This window comes from Carettochelys insculpta, chromosome 3, assembly GCF_033958435.1.
Source record: "Carettochelys insculpta isolate YL-2023 chromosome 3, ASM3395843v1, whole genome shotgun sequence".
NCBI lineage: Eukaryota > Metazoa > Chordata > Testudines > Carettochelyidae > Carettochelys > Carettochelys insculpta.
Genome location: NC_134139.1, coordinates 50,603,330 through 50,617,127, shown reverse-complemented (window position 1 = coordinate 50,617,127; position 13,798 = coordinate 50,603,330). Strand labels below are relative to the sequence as shown.

The 13,798-nt window shown below is 45.6% G+C and overlaps 1 protein-coding gene and 1 long non-coding RNA gene across 4 annotated transcripts in view; one reads left to right on the top strand and one right to left on the bottom strand.

Annotated features, from left to right (window-relative positions):
• Nucleotides 1–13,798, top strand: part of RBKS (ribokinase) — a 105,767-nt gene that overhangs the window by 7,253 nt on the left and 84,716 nt on the right. The gene's annotated exons all lie outside the window — the stretch shown is intronic.
• LOC142010274 (uncharacterized) lies at nucleotides 275–1,867 on the bottom strand. The gene is made up of 3 exons (XR_012644753.1): nucleotides 1,827–1,867; nucleotides 1,558–1,674; nucleotides 275–457 (listed from the first exon to the last, which is right to left on the bottom strand). It is a non-coding gene; the product is annotated as an uncharacterized LOC142010274 (long non-coding RNA).

Below are 13,798 nucleotides of genomic sequence, written 5' to 3'. Positions count from 1 at the left end.
CGACCCTTTATGGGAGGGTGCAAACTGAAATCTGCTAGGCCAGTTTACACAGGTTGTGAGAATGAAAAGGAAGAGTTCCTGGTATCAAACAGTTTTTCCAAGATTAGATTTAAATGCCATCAATTCCCTAGAACTGATAGTGCACATGTGTATTTTTAAAAAGTTTTTAAACACCAGATCACTTGCCTTTCAAGACTTCTTTTGTTAGAAATGCTTTTCTCGCTGTTGCATAACCTTGCTGTGGCAGAATATGGGTTTACAACAATTACTTTAGGATAATCAAAAGGTATCCACATAGATACATACCTACATACATGCAGAACACCACAGTCTTCCAACTTCTAGTGAGACCAGGAACAGAATGTTTAAGTGGAAACAGTCAAAATCAACACTTGATCAGCCATACCAGACAGCAATAGTGGAAGACAAGACCAGCATTATTCTGTATGCATCAGATCTAGAGATTAAACAGATACAAATTATAATATTTAACATTAGAAATTTTACTCAAATTTTAAAGTCTCTCTTCTGACTCACATTCCCAGACTGGTAGAGGCTAAAGCTTTTTAAATTATTAGGGCAAGACAGTAAACTTATAAGCCCAATGAGAGTCAGATACTAAGAACAATTAGAGTACAGACAAGAAACTTTAGTACAGTGGTCCAAAACAATGGATGCAGAGAATTCCGTTTAAACAATCTCTGCAGCAACAATATTTAATTTTAATTTGAGAATGTGACCGCAGCTCAGAAACGAATAATGGAGTATTTTTTAATGGATGATTTGAAATTTTTGTTTCCTGTGGATGTTTTTCCCCTACTCCAGCTTGCTACAGTCTTTTTTAGCTCTGGGAACTAAACCTATTATTCCTGGCTCCTAGCTCCCTGCTGTAACCACTATTGGTAATAATTATTATAATAAGCTGGCTGACTGACTCTGGAAGAAATTTGAAAAGATGGCAGAGAGAGCATAAAGCTACAGAGCAGCCTGAGCCCACATCAAAATGAACAGTAGTGACAAATGCATATATGGGATTTAACCCTCAAGCACACTATGATGTTTTATTTTATTTGACAGACGGTAGATGTAATGTATCTGTTTTTGACAGAGACATGAGTCTTCTGTCTCCTCTAAACTTTGGAAATACTAGCATAGCTTTGGCTTGCCAGAAAAAGGCCAGATTCCCTGCAGTGTAAATTGAGTGAGTGCCATTGATATGCATTCTGGAGAGTTTTATGCCTTCCTCTTAGAGCTCCAAAATTGGCCACTCCCAGATGGGAGATGGAGTAAATGGTGTGTAGGTCAGTTCTGGTGAGGACAATCCTGTTCCTAAGGTATTGTCTTGCTAAAAAAAAGTTAAATAAAAATAAAGATAACCAACTCTTTAACTTCACTTTCTTTGTGGGACAGAGGAACATATTTTCTTCCTCTTATATTTGAAATGGACAAAGAATCTCACACTTATTTCTTCTGTTTTGTTTCTTTGCATGCATATTTACACAAACTCATAGACATGAACATTCATCATCGTTTTACAATATCATTCTTTTTACCCACCTGCCCCCAGCAGTAAAGGGAAGATCTTCCTCATTCCTGCAACCAATCTCTGCAGCAGTAGCATCTAATTCTTGTTAGTTTCAAACTTCTGTTGCCTTCAGTGGGAGAAGAGCACAACTGTGAAGGAGTAGAAGCATATTACAGCTGAGGAAATAATGCTGTTAGAGCCAGAGAAGTTAATAAAGCACGAGAGAAAATGTTGTCTATGAAGTTTTTGATTTATGAAGTAATGAGAGATCTGGTCTTAATTTCAGAATCTGGACTCTTACTGTGCCTTGGTTTTTCTGACCCAGCAAGGTCTGGGTATTCAGTAACGCAGCTTGCAGCCTCTGTGGTGTGTGTTCTGCAGTGACTCCTATGGCAGATCTCAAAATGGCACTGATGACCTCCAGTGGAAAAAATCCCATCTGCTCTTTATTGGCTGGAAAGAAGAATGATGTGACATGGGACTCTTGAATGAACAAAGGGTGAATTCGAATGGAAGCCAATATAATCAAAGTGGGTTGAGGAGGAGAATTGTTCCTTGTACTTACAGTTCTTGAACACTTTAAATGTTCTGGACTTTGATTCACTAACATACTGTCTCTTCCAGAGCTCATCCATATCAGTTAGTCTTTTCACTGATTTGAATGGTCATTGGATGGAGTCTTCAGGGCATAAGCACCGAACATGCATTTTAGGCTGAACCTCTATAGACTAAAGTTTGGTTTTTCAGTGATATGTGCACTAATAATCATTGCTATGATATTTTGGAGATGAAAAGTATAAATCCAAAGAAGTTTCACTTTCCACAAATCACATGTAAAATAAGTATGTATTAAGAAGAATCAAAGTGAAAGAGGCCTGGGTAGTGGTGTTTAGGTTCATACATAGGCCTGGAGGTAAATGCAGCTTTTGCAGCAAGTTAAAATGAGATTAGTGACCTCGGCTGTAACTGTTACCTGCAGTAGAAAAATGCTGCACCATTTATCGGGATCAACAGAGAAGCTGTTTTTTGGTAAAACAGGAGATGGGATGATTATTAACTGAAGAGCATTGGTAGTGCTCAGGAAACCTGCTCAGTACTTATGAATGTTGTCCTTGAGTCTTACCAGTAAAATTTATTTTTGTTGTTTTATTCTTAAAATAGATACACTTAAACCTTCCTAATCTAGGTGTCTGTGATCTGGGAACATCCAGGGTTTGGACTCTAACAGGGCAAGGAGGAAGCAACTCTGCATGCTGTTGCTCCTCAACTGAGGGAACAGCAGCGAAGCACTTATCCAGAGGCTTTCTCCCCTGTTCTCCAATAGCAGTGGGGGAGGGGTCAGTGCTTGGGAGCAAGTGGGGTAGGCAGAACTATATGTGCCCCAGAGATTAAGGTGCTATGTTAAGCACGCTCCATCCCCGTGACATCTAGGCTCCATGCAGCCCCACTCCTTGCACGTTTGCACGCCCTTCCTCCAAGACCTCATGTGCTTTGCTGTCTGTTACACGTGAAATAAAAATTTGGTACTTTGCAAAATGTTATTTTCACCTTCAAAAAAAAAATATACATGAACATCTGTGGTCCAGAAAATTCCATTGTCTGACATTGCCTATTTCCCAAGGTTGATGGATTAAAGATGTTCAAGTGTATTTGAAGATTGTGTCACAATTCAAGGCAACTGTACGTATATTTTCCCTCGGTGATCCAGCAAGAGCACCCATGTTTAAGCTTCCAGTTCCCATGTCTCTTTCCTTGCTGACTGTGTTTTTGCATGGGGGAATCCTGTCTATGCTGTAATATTTCTAGTAAATCAGGTAGCTTAAATAGGCCGGCATCTGCACTTAGCTATCTCTCTTCAACAACTGCACACAGCGTAATTGCCCACAGTTATTAGTTACCACACAGCTTTAAGCAAACACTTTTATTCTTAAGGTGAAAGCATTACAAAAAAGAACTTATTACAAAAAGTTAAATATGTCCATGCCAATAAGCTCATCAGAGATTGCCTCTTCCCCCATTCACCCTACCAACTCCAGCACTGGGTCTGGTGGGAGTCACTCCTTCAATCCTTATACCGGTATCTTCCTGAGGTTACAAGTTCATAACAGTCTCAATTCAGAACACAAAAAATGGCAGGGCAGCTCAGCCTGTTTCTTTGTGTAGCTTGGGCTTTTGATTTTCAAAGTCTAAAACAGTAATAAGTAGACAGTGATCCCTTCCACAAGGCGTAATTTAATCGCCTGTATTTTTGAATAACTAGGAAGAAGGAATTTACAGTGAGGCAGTATGGCTTCCCTCCCCACTTGAGTATGAGGAGGCTGTACACCCAGGAAATAACCAGAGGAGTCATATCACTTTGCAGCCGCCTTTTGCTATGCATTTCACGCATATTGTACAAGAGAGCATTATTATCTGCACAGTGTAGTCTTTTGATCATGCAGGCCTACAATGAAACATGGCATTGCGTTTAATACAATTGGACTCCGAAGATGCCTAATCTTCTTTCAGTAATGTTTTCTAAAGATGTTTAAGGAAGTTGCCATATCAGATTATATCAGATTGAAGGAAATATAAAGTTGGTTCATCTTTTAATGCAGAAGTCTTACAGGATGCCAATTATCAAACTTCTTTTAGCTAAAATTCCACCTGCCCTTTTATTTGAGTATGATGTTATCACTTAAACTATTGCGTAGTGTCCCAGTGCACTATCAGACTGCTGCCTTCCATCCCAGAGATGGCTGTGTTCTAGTGAGCAGTTACCTGAGCTGCATTTATAGATTTGTATATGTAGTTTGTGTATTGCTTTGGGATCCTTCAAGATAAAAGGCTCTCCTTGAATATCAGATCATTATTTCCACCTCCTCTCAGACTCACCTCCTCTCAGACTTCCTTCCTTCACCTAGGCTTGAAGCTGCACCAAAGCACTTGAACACAACTTCTAACATTCCAATCCTTGAGTAATTCCAGCAACACATGGGATATCTGTTCAACAGCTGAAAGATGGGCACATATTTATGAGTTTGTTTGGATGGAGGACCAGAATACCAAATAATCTGTAGGATTCTGTCCCAACTTATGAAGTTATGCCTTGCTTCATACTACCTCATTCCTGTAGCAACCTTATACTTCCCTTCCTCCCACTCATAAAAAAACGTACTTGTTCCATGAAGGATTCCAGCTAAAATAGCCATTCTCAATTTGCTGTTAATGCTCATGCAGTTAGACTGTAAGCCCTTCAGGGCAGACACCTGACATGTGTTTGACACAGTGAATGTATTGTATAGAACTGTTGACGCTCATGGACCTATATAAGTAAAAAATCATACTGCCATTTTGCTTTTGAGCTGGAGAACATCTAGTGGTCAACTGCACCTCTAACTTTAACTTTCCATTTTTTCAGTGTTTGCAGTCATAAAATGTTTTCCCCATAGTATCTTGGTGTATGTATGTGTTTCCTCCCAGTGTCTTTCCCGTTCCACCCAAATTTCCCTCATTTCTAGTAAAGTGAGGTCACTAGAAACCTATGTTTGTGATTATACAGTCATTTCCATGGCAGTAGACAGTGATGTAATCAGTGGAGGATTATGCCCTTCTTGTGTATGTTAGCAATTTAAAAATTATAGTTTGTGAGATAAAAGTTTGTGTTTACCATAGTCCCTATGAGGCTGGAAAACTATTGCTTAATTCTCAAGAGAGTTCACATAAGGTAATGGAATGAATGAATTGGAAGCCCTTTGGTTTTAGCAGGTGATAAGTTGCATTTAAAAACAAAGGAAAAGAAAATCAGCCTTTCTGACTTGCTCCTCACATGATGAAAAAGCACATTTGTGTCTGACACCGTACATTACCCCATATGCTCTGTAATACACAGAACCACTTCTGTAATGTCTCAGAACATTAGAATTTTCCAGTCACACTGTTGTTTTTCCTATTAAGGAAGTTAATGCTAAACAAATATATTGTAATATATCCCACTTTACGCCCCCTCCCGCCCCAGAAATGTAAAACATTCCAGCATGCTTATCACTCTGCTAGGCTCTATTTCATTTGTACCCTATTTGTCAACTATCAGTTGCTCAATCTCTTTTATGTCTTTCACCTTGTGAGGTATGTGTGTTCCCTCCTAGCTTGGTCACAGCAGAGGCTGTTTTCTTCCATCTAATATTGAAAGTAAATTAGCTAATTGAAAATCTATGGTTAAATGTCACAACTACCACTATCACTGTAAATGAAAACCATATACTTGCAATTGTGGGTTTGAGGTGTAATTTCTTTCTTTCCTGAAATGATGTAATAATCTGCATAAATGAAGGAGATTTGAATACAGCATCTGTGGAGTTCAGTTTAAGGTTTTTAAACAAGATAATGAGTTTTAGTCTTGGAAATGGAAAACAGGAATGGCTCTCTCATTACAATAAGTACTTTTTCACTTTCGATATTGTCCCCATCTACGCTGATTGAATTAGCTCTGATGTAACACTCCCATCTCTGTATCTCTATATGTTTCTTTTTCTTTCACTTCATGCATCTCACAAAGTGAGTTGTGACTCACAAAAGCTTATGACATAATAAAATTGTTAGTCTTTAAGGCATTACTGGAATTTTTAAAGATTTACCTGTTAATTATTATTTAGAAAATTTAATTATCGTTAATTCCACACATACAAAAACAAAAAACAAAAAAACCAAGCAAACAAAAAACTCCACACACTGAAGTTTCATTCAGTCTCTTTCTAAGTAACTTGGACTGGTAAATTTGAAGGCTGTTGGAGGAAGAGAGGAGAATACCTTATTATGTTGCCCATTTGCACTGATGGGGATTGAAGTCTTTAGAGTGAAATAAAGGCCTGCTTACAGTTGCTATTAGAGATCCATTAAGACTAATGGTGATGGTCTCAATCATTCTGCTCTCAAGTTGATTGAAACAGGCCTTTCTGTATACAGGATAGGAACAGGGTAATAAAAGAAGAGACTGTTTATAGTAGGTTGCAGGGGAGAGGGGTGGGAATCAGCATTATAAAGCCATTAAAGTTTACAACAGCTACAAATCAGTATCTTTGGTTGAAGAAAATGGAACGTTGGTAACGAAGGCCAAAATATCAAGGCCCTTCAAATGAATTTTCTTTCAAACAACTTTTTCCTTTTTTCTTGGTTAACAGCCTCACAAGTTAAAAAGAAGTTTCAATGCATTTCTGTTGCTTTAAATATACCATTCAAGCACAATGGGCCATACTTTGTTGTTTTCTAGAATTTCGTCTGGTACAGCAATATTGTCATTTGCTGCTGCTTGCACAGAATTTCTAGATCACTGTGCACTGATATGTCAGTGAAATGCCTAAAGGAGTGGAGGAGGAGGCACCAAATCGAAGGGATTTCACTACATATGATGAAGTTAAAGGTTTTCTTAAAATCTCAGTAAATTCACTCCTCATATATAATTTAATGTTTAGTTTTCACAATGTCACTGTATAAATCTGTTATGTCCAGTTATGCTTGCTCCATCTCAAAAGTTATAGTAGAACTGCAAATATTTCAGAGAAGGGCTACTAAGATGAGCAAGGGCATGGAATGTCTCCATATGAAAGGAGACTAAAAAAGATGAAGAGTTGTTCATTTAGGAAAAGAGATGACTAAGCGGGGGGCTGTGTGGTAAGGTCTATGAAACCATGAATGGTGTGCCACAATACAGAATCCTGGAGTCACCTGATAAAATTAATAAGTAGCAGACATACCTTTTCACATGCTGCACAATTAAGATACCAGACTCCTTGGCTTGGGATGTGATGGCCAAATGTACAATTGATTCAAAAAGAACTGGGTAAATTCATGGAGCATTTGTCTGTTGATGGCTGTTAGACAAGACAGGCAGAGATATGACCCCATAGTCAGAGTAATCCAGAACATTTGACTACCAGAAACTAAGAGTGTAAGATGACTGGGTCATTCCATAATTGCCATGTTCTGTACCTGAAGAACTGATATTGGCTAGTCTGAAAGACAGAACACTGTGAAAGATGGATCATGATCTGTCCCAGTACTGCAGCTCTTACATCCTTATGCTCTTAAGTTATTTACATCAGATGCTTTTAACTGGGTCTTGACAACTTCAAATGTATACTGTGAAACCCCTAGAAGATTTTTGCTTCTGTCCAAATTCTGCAAAATGAGCAGTACGTTGCACTGTCAATATACTCACCAGGAACAAAATAGTATATAAACATTTATACTGTGTGACACTTAGGATGTGTCAACACTAGCTGGCCACTTCGAAGGAGCCAGCACAACATTGAAATAGGATGTGTCACGTCTACATACACCGTGCGCTATTTCAACATTGAAATTGACGTTAGGCAGCAAGACGTCAGAATCGCTATTCCTATCTGAAGATGGGAGTAGCGCCCTACTTCGATGTTGAACGTCGAAGTAGGTTGTGTGTAGACGATCCGTGTCTCACTACTTTGAAATAGTGGAGTCCTCCATGGTGGCAATCAGCTGAGGGTTTGAGACGCGATGTCCAGCCCCTGCGGGGCTCTGTGGTTCCTGTGCACAGCAGCCTTTAAAGCACCACGGACCTGGATTTCTTGTGGCAGAAAGCTGAGAGCATGCAGGCAGCAGCACACATGGGTGCTAGCCCTGCACATCCTCCAGAGGATCCAAACCACCACCCATAGTAGCCAGCCAGCCCCCAGAGCACCCGCAGGGCTTCCCCTGCAAGGGGACCCAGGCACCCCCAGCAGCCAAATGGGGGACCAAAAAGGGATGGGGCCCCTCCTGGTTGGAGGCCGAGTTCCAAGACCTGCTGGGGCTCTGGGGTGAGGAGGAGGTGCTCCACGTGATGGGGAGCAATCGGCAGAACACGGAAGCATTCATCCAACTGGCCGAGGACCTGGCCACTCGGGTTCACCCTGCCCACACTCTCGATCACGTCCAGAGCAAGGTGAAGGAGTTGCGGCAGGGTTACCCCCAGGCCCAGGACTTGGCCAGCCGGTCTGAGGCTGCCCTCACTGCTTGCCCCTATTACAGGGAGCTCAGGACCATCCTGGGCCTCCGGGACACCTCACCCCCCCTCCCCCGGCCACCATTCACACCATGGCCAATGAGCCCTAGCAGGCCTCGGAGCTGGAGGCCAGCCCCGCACCCCAGGACCCACCTGAGGAGTCACCCCATGGGACAGCGGAGGAGGGGTCCAGCAGCAAGGAGGGGGTGCTTCTCATAGACCTCCCCTCCCGGAGTACCAGCCAGGCGTCCACACACCGGGGTTCCCCCAGTCACAGCAGTGGATGGTCAGGTACATACCCCACAGGGCACACACCCCTGGGCCATGGGGCAGGGGCACCAGACATAACTGGGAGCCCCACACACCCCCAGTGGACCCCAACCTGCAACTATCCAGCCACAGCACAGTTCCAGGACGGCGGCATGGCCATCAGCGCCCGTCAGCACCCACACCCATGGACAGCACTGTGCCCTAACCCCAGGAGCAGGGGGACCATCCAATAGGGACACCCAACAGGGACACCACACCCACCATAGAATCATAGAAGAGTAGGACTGGAAGGGACCTCGAGAGGCCATTGAGTCCAGCCCCCTGCCCTCATGGCAGGACCAAGCATTTTCTAGACCATCGCTGAAAGCCATCTATCTAACCTCTTCTTAAGTATCTCCAGTGATGGAGATTCTACCACCTCCCTTGGCAATTCGTTCCAGTGTTTGATCACCCTGACAGTTAGGAACTTTTTCCTAATGTCCAACCTGAACCTCCCCTGCTGCAATTTAAGTCCATTGCCTCTTGTTCTGTCCTCAGAGGTAAGGAAGAACAAGTTCCCTCCCCCTCTGCCTTATGACACCCTTTTAGATACCTGAAAACTGCTATCATGTACCCCCTCAATCTTCTCTTTTCCAAACTAAACAAGCCCAATTCTTTCAGCCTTTCTTCATAGGTCATGTTCTCTAGACCTTTGATCATTCTCGTTGCTCTCCTCTGGACCCTCTCCAATTTCTCCACATCCTTCCTGAACTGCGGTGCCCAGAACTGGACACAATACTCCAGCTGAGGCCTAATCAGCACAGAGTAGAGTGGGAGAATGACTTCTCGTGTCTTATTCACAACACACCTGTTAATGCATCCCAGAGTCACGTTTGCTTTTTTTGCAACAGCATCACACCGTTGACTCATATTTAGCTTGTGGTCCACTATAACCCCTAGATCCCTTTCTGCTGTACTCATTCCTAGGCAGTCCTTTCCCATTCTGTATGCGTGACACTGATTGTTCCTTCCTAAGTGGAGCACTTTGCATTTGTCCTTATTAAACTTCATCCTGTTTACCTCAGCCCATTTCTCCAGTTTATCCAGATCCTTTTGGATTATAACCCTATCCTCCAAAGAAGTTGCAACCCATCCCAGCGTGGTATCATCTGCAAACTTAATAAGTGTACTTTCTATGTCAATATCTAAATCGTTAATGAAGATATTGAACAGAACCGGTCCTAAAACAGACCTCTGCGGAACCCCACTAGTCATACTTTTGTCCACCGATGGAGACAGAGACCCAGCACCCAAAGGGGGTGGAGGGAATGGGCCACAGGCCAGGGCATAGTACTAACAGCCTTCCCCTCCCTCTCTAACTCTCCGCAGCTTCACCATCTGAGGTCCCAGGCAGCCAGGCACCCTCCGTGGTCCCTGAGAGCCTGCCGGAGGTCAGCCACTGCCAGTGCCCGGGGACATCTCCAAGGCCAGCAGGATGGGCATGCCACCGCCAGACCCAGGGGATGGTCCCTGTGGACCCCCAGCTCCTGACAGCTCTGCGGCGACAGGAGGAGGTGGCTGAGGAGAAACTCTGCGTTGACAGGGAGCAGTCCACCCAGCACTGGGCAGCGTGGCAGGAGTTCATAGGCATATTCTCAGACATAGCTGGGTCGATCCGGGAGTCTGTCACCCGGCTCTCGCCCTTCGTTGCCCCACTGCCACTCCACCTGATGCCCCCACTGCCACCCCACCTGCCTCTTCCCCTGCTACGCTGCCTGGTGCACCACCTGCCAGCCCTCCAGGACCAGAACCCGCTGGGGCTGAAGACCAGCCAGTGGAGGCTTCCCAGCTGTACCTGCCAGTCCTCCTGGCCCCCAGCCGGCCGTGCCAGGGACTGCGGACAAGGGGCGGGGTCCATGACCCGTACCCGCTGGGGGACGTGTCCCTCTACATCCACCACAGATTGATGGGCCGACAGCCAAGCCATCCACTGGTCCCCCATTTGTATATAGTTGTTCCCCTTGTATATAGCTGTCCTCCTGTGCATATTGTTTTCAGGTTTTATTATGAATATAACACAGTTACCAGTTTTCAATAATCCACGGTTTTATTTTCCAAAGAACCTGAGATGTGTGCTTGTGGGGGGGGGGGTGTGCAGGCGGTGGGGGCAGTGTGTGGGGCCCTCCAGGGAAGGCCAGGGAGGTGCTCAGTGGTCTCCTTGATCAAAATGGTCCCGCAGGGCCTCACAGACCCATACCCCCTTGCGGTGGGCCTGCGACTGGGTGCAGCAGCCAGCTGGGGGAAGCCTGTGCCGGTGTCAAGTGCTCACCCTTGGACGAAGGCCTCCCCCTTGCTCTCCACAGTGTTGTGGAGCGTGCAGTGCATGCCCACAATCTGGGGGATGTTCTGGAGGCAGACGTCGAGGTGGGCAAGGAGGCGCCACCAGCAGCCCTTCAGGCGGCCAAAGGCCCTCTCCACCACCTGGCAGGTGTGGTTCAGTCGGGTGTTGAACCGCTTCTGGCTGGCATTGAGGTGGCCGGTGTACGGGCACATGAGCCAGGGCTGGAGGGTGTAGGCCACGTCCGCCACAAGGCAAAGGGGCACAGTGGTGTCCCCCAGAGGACTCTCCCTCTGGGGGATGTAGGTCCTTGCCTCCAGCCAGCGGCACACGCCCGAGTTCCAGAAGACGCAGGCTGTCGTGTGTGTAGCCAGGCCGGCCCAGCCCACGTAGACATCCTGGAAGCGGCCCTGGCTGTTTTCCGTGGCCTGCAGGACTACGGAGTGGTAGCCCCTGTGCTTGATGTATCTTCCCCCGCCATGGTCTGGGGTGTGAATGGGGATGTGGGTCCCATCCAGGGCCCTGAAGCAGTTCGGGAACCCCATGGCAGCAAGTCTGGCGATCACTGCGTCCAGGTCCCCAACATGGATGACCCTCTGGAGCAGCATGGCATTGAGCACACGGACCACCTGTGGGGAGGGAACACAAGCACCCTTGAGGTTGTGCAGGGTGCCCCAGGGCCCCCTCCCAGGCACCTCCCCAGCTACCCCACCACCCAGCCCCTCCCTCCCCAGCACCCCTTCTTCCCCGGTCCCCCCCACCCCTCCAGTGTGTGCATGCCCAGGCCTCCTTACCTCCATGACAACGGCGCTGACCGTGGCCTTTTCCACTCCGAACTGGTGTCCCGTGGAGCAGTGCTGTCTGGCGTGGCCAGCTTCCAGACGGCTATTGCAACCTTCTTCTCGATGGGGTGGGTGTGCCGCATCCAGGTGTCCTGGTGCCTCAGTGCAAGGGTGAGCCACTGGCAGAGCTCCAGGAAGGTCTGCTTGCGCATGTGGAAGTTCCACAGCCACTCATCATCGTCCCACTCCCCCATGACCAGCTGCTCCCACCACTCGGAACTGGTGGGGTAGCTCCAGAGTCGGTAGAGCACACAGTGGGGGAGGAACAGGGGAGCCTGGTGGTCAGGGGTGTCCCCCTCTGCACCCTGGGAGGGCCCCCCCTGCCAGGAGCTGCTGGGCGGCCTCCCGTGCAGCACCTAGCAGGGCACTTGTTCCTGGGTGACTATGTGGAAGGCTTCCAGGTGCTGCTGCTGCTGCTGGGGGTCCATAGCTTCTGTGCGTCGGTCTGCAAGTGTGGCTAGTGCTCTGCAGGCCTCGTGCTCTGCAGGCCAGGTGTGTCTGGGAGTGGCCCTTTAAAGGACCGGCTTGCTGTTGCCCTGGAAGGGCTAGTCCAGCCTGTGACCCCGTCTGCGGACTTTCCTGGCCCCTTATTTCGACAAGGAGCGCTTGTGTGTGTGGACGCACCGCATTTCCTTCTGGGACAGCTCCTTTTGATGTTCACTGTCGCTACTTTGACGTTGAACGTTGACAGCAGCAGCCCCAGAGGATGTGTGGACAATGTGCGTTGAAGTAGCCAATTGCGATGTTGCTACTTCGAAATAGGCTACTTTGATGTAGTGTCCTAGTGTAGACACAGCCTTAGTATTGTTTGTTTCTCAGGCTCCTACAAGTTGAACCTCTCTAGTCCGCCACCTTCAGGACCTGACTGGTACTGAATGAGAGAATTTGCCAAACAACAAGAGGTCAAGATTGTCTAGCACCATTACCAACACTTCCTCTGCTTACTCAACTCTTAGAAGACATTTAAGGGTAAATTAGAGCTAAACAACAGCACAGAACAATGACAGCCAGGACTCATGGGTGTAAACAAACTTTTTGGCCCCAGAGGAATCTTGGCCACATTCATGGTAAGTGGACATCAGCTAACTAAAGTCGTGCCAGCTGACAAACATTGCTAGGTAAGAGAGTCCCAAACCAGAGAGGCTCAACCTGTATTATTTAAATGGGTAGATATCTGAGGCTTTCATCCTTTGTTTCTACTAGGAGCACTTGTATTTCTGTCACACAAGATTGTTCATAGATCAAAAGGGACATTTTCTGTGGTAATCCCTTGCTAAAATGTCCTTAGGGCATCGCTGACACAATGAAGATATATTGTAATTGAGATATAACATTAAATACACAAAACATTTTACTTTTCTTCTTATGAGATGTGGAACATTATGGTGAATAGTTCCACTCTGTCTTGTTTATAAATTACTTACTGTATGTACCAGTAATGGAAAGAATTCTCTTCCTAGATGCAGCTATGGATATAAATATCCTTACTAGCATTTGGTGAGTTTTAGTAGTCATGACGGTAAGGAGCTGCTGGCACAAATCAGAAGCTACAGTAAAAATCTTACAGAATTGATGGTAAGAAATGTGTGTGGAAACATTGTGGACAAGCATATATGTAATGCCTTTAGGGATTGTCTGAGTTATTCTTTCTATAGAAGAAGTTTACTAGCCAGGAATTTAAAAAAAAAAAAAAAGGCGGGGGGGCCCTAATTGTTAGCCCCTCTCTCCGCATGCTGTCTCACAGGGTAAGCTTTTTCAATGTGATATCCACTGTCTCCATGCTAGTCCATTATATGAGGTATTATGTGTACAGACAGAACTAGAACATTGTTCTTTACCAGTGCAGT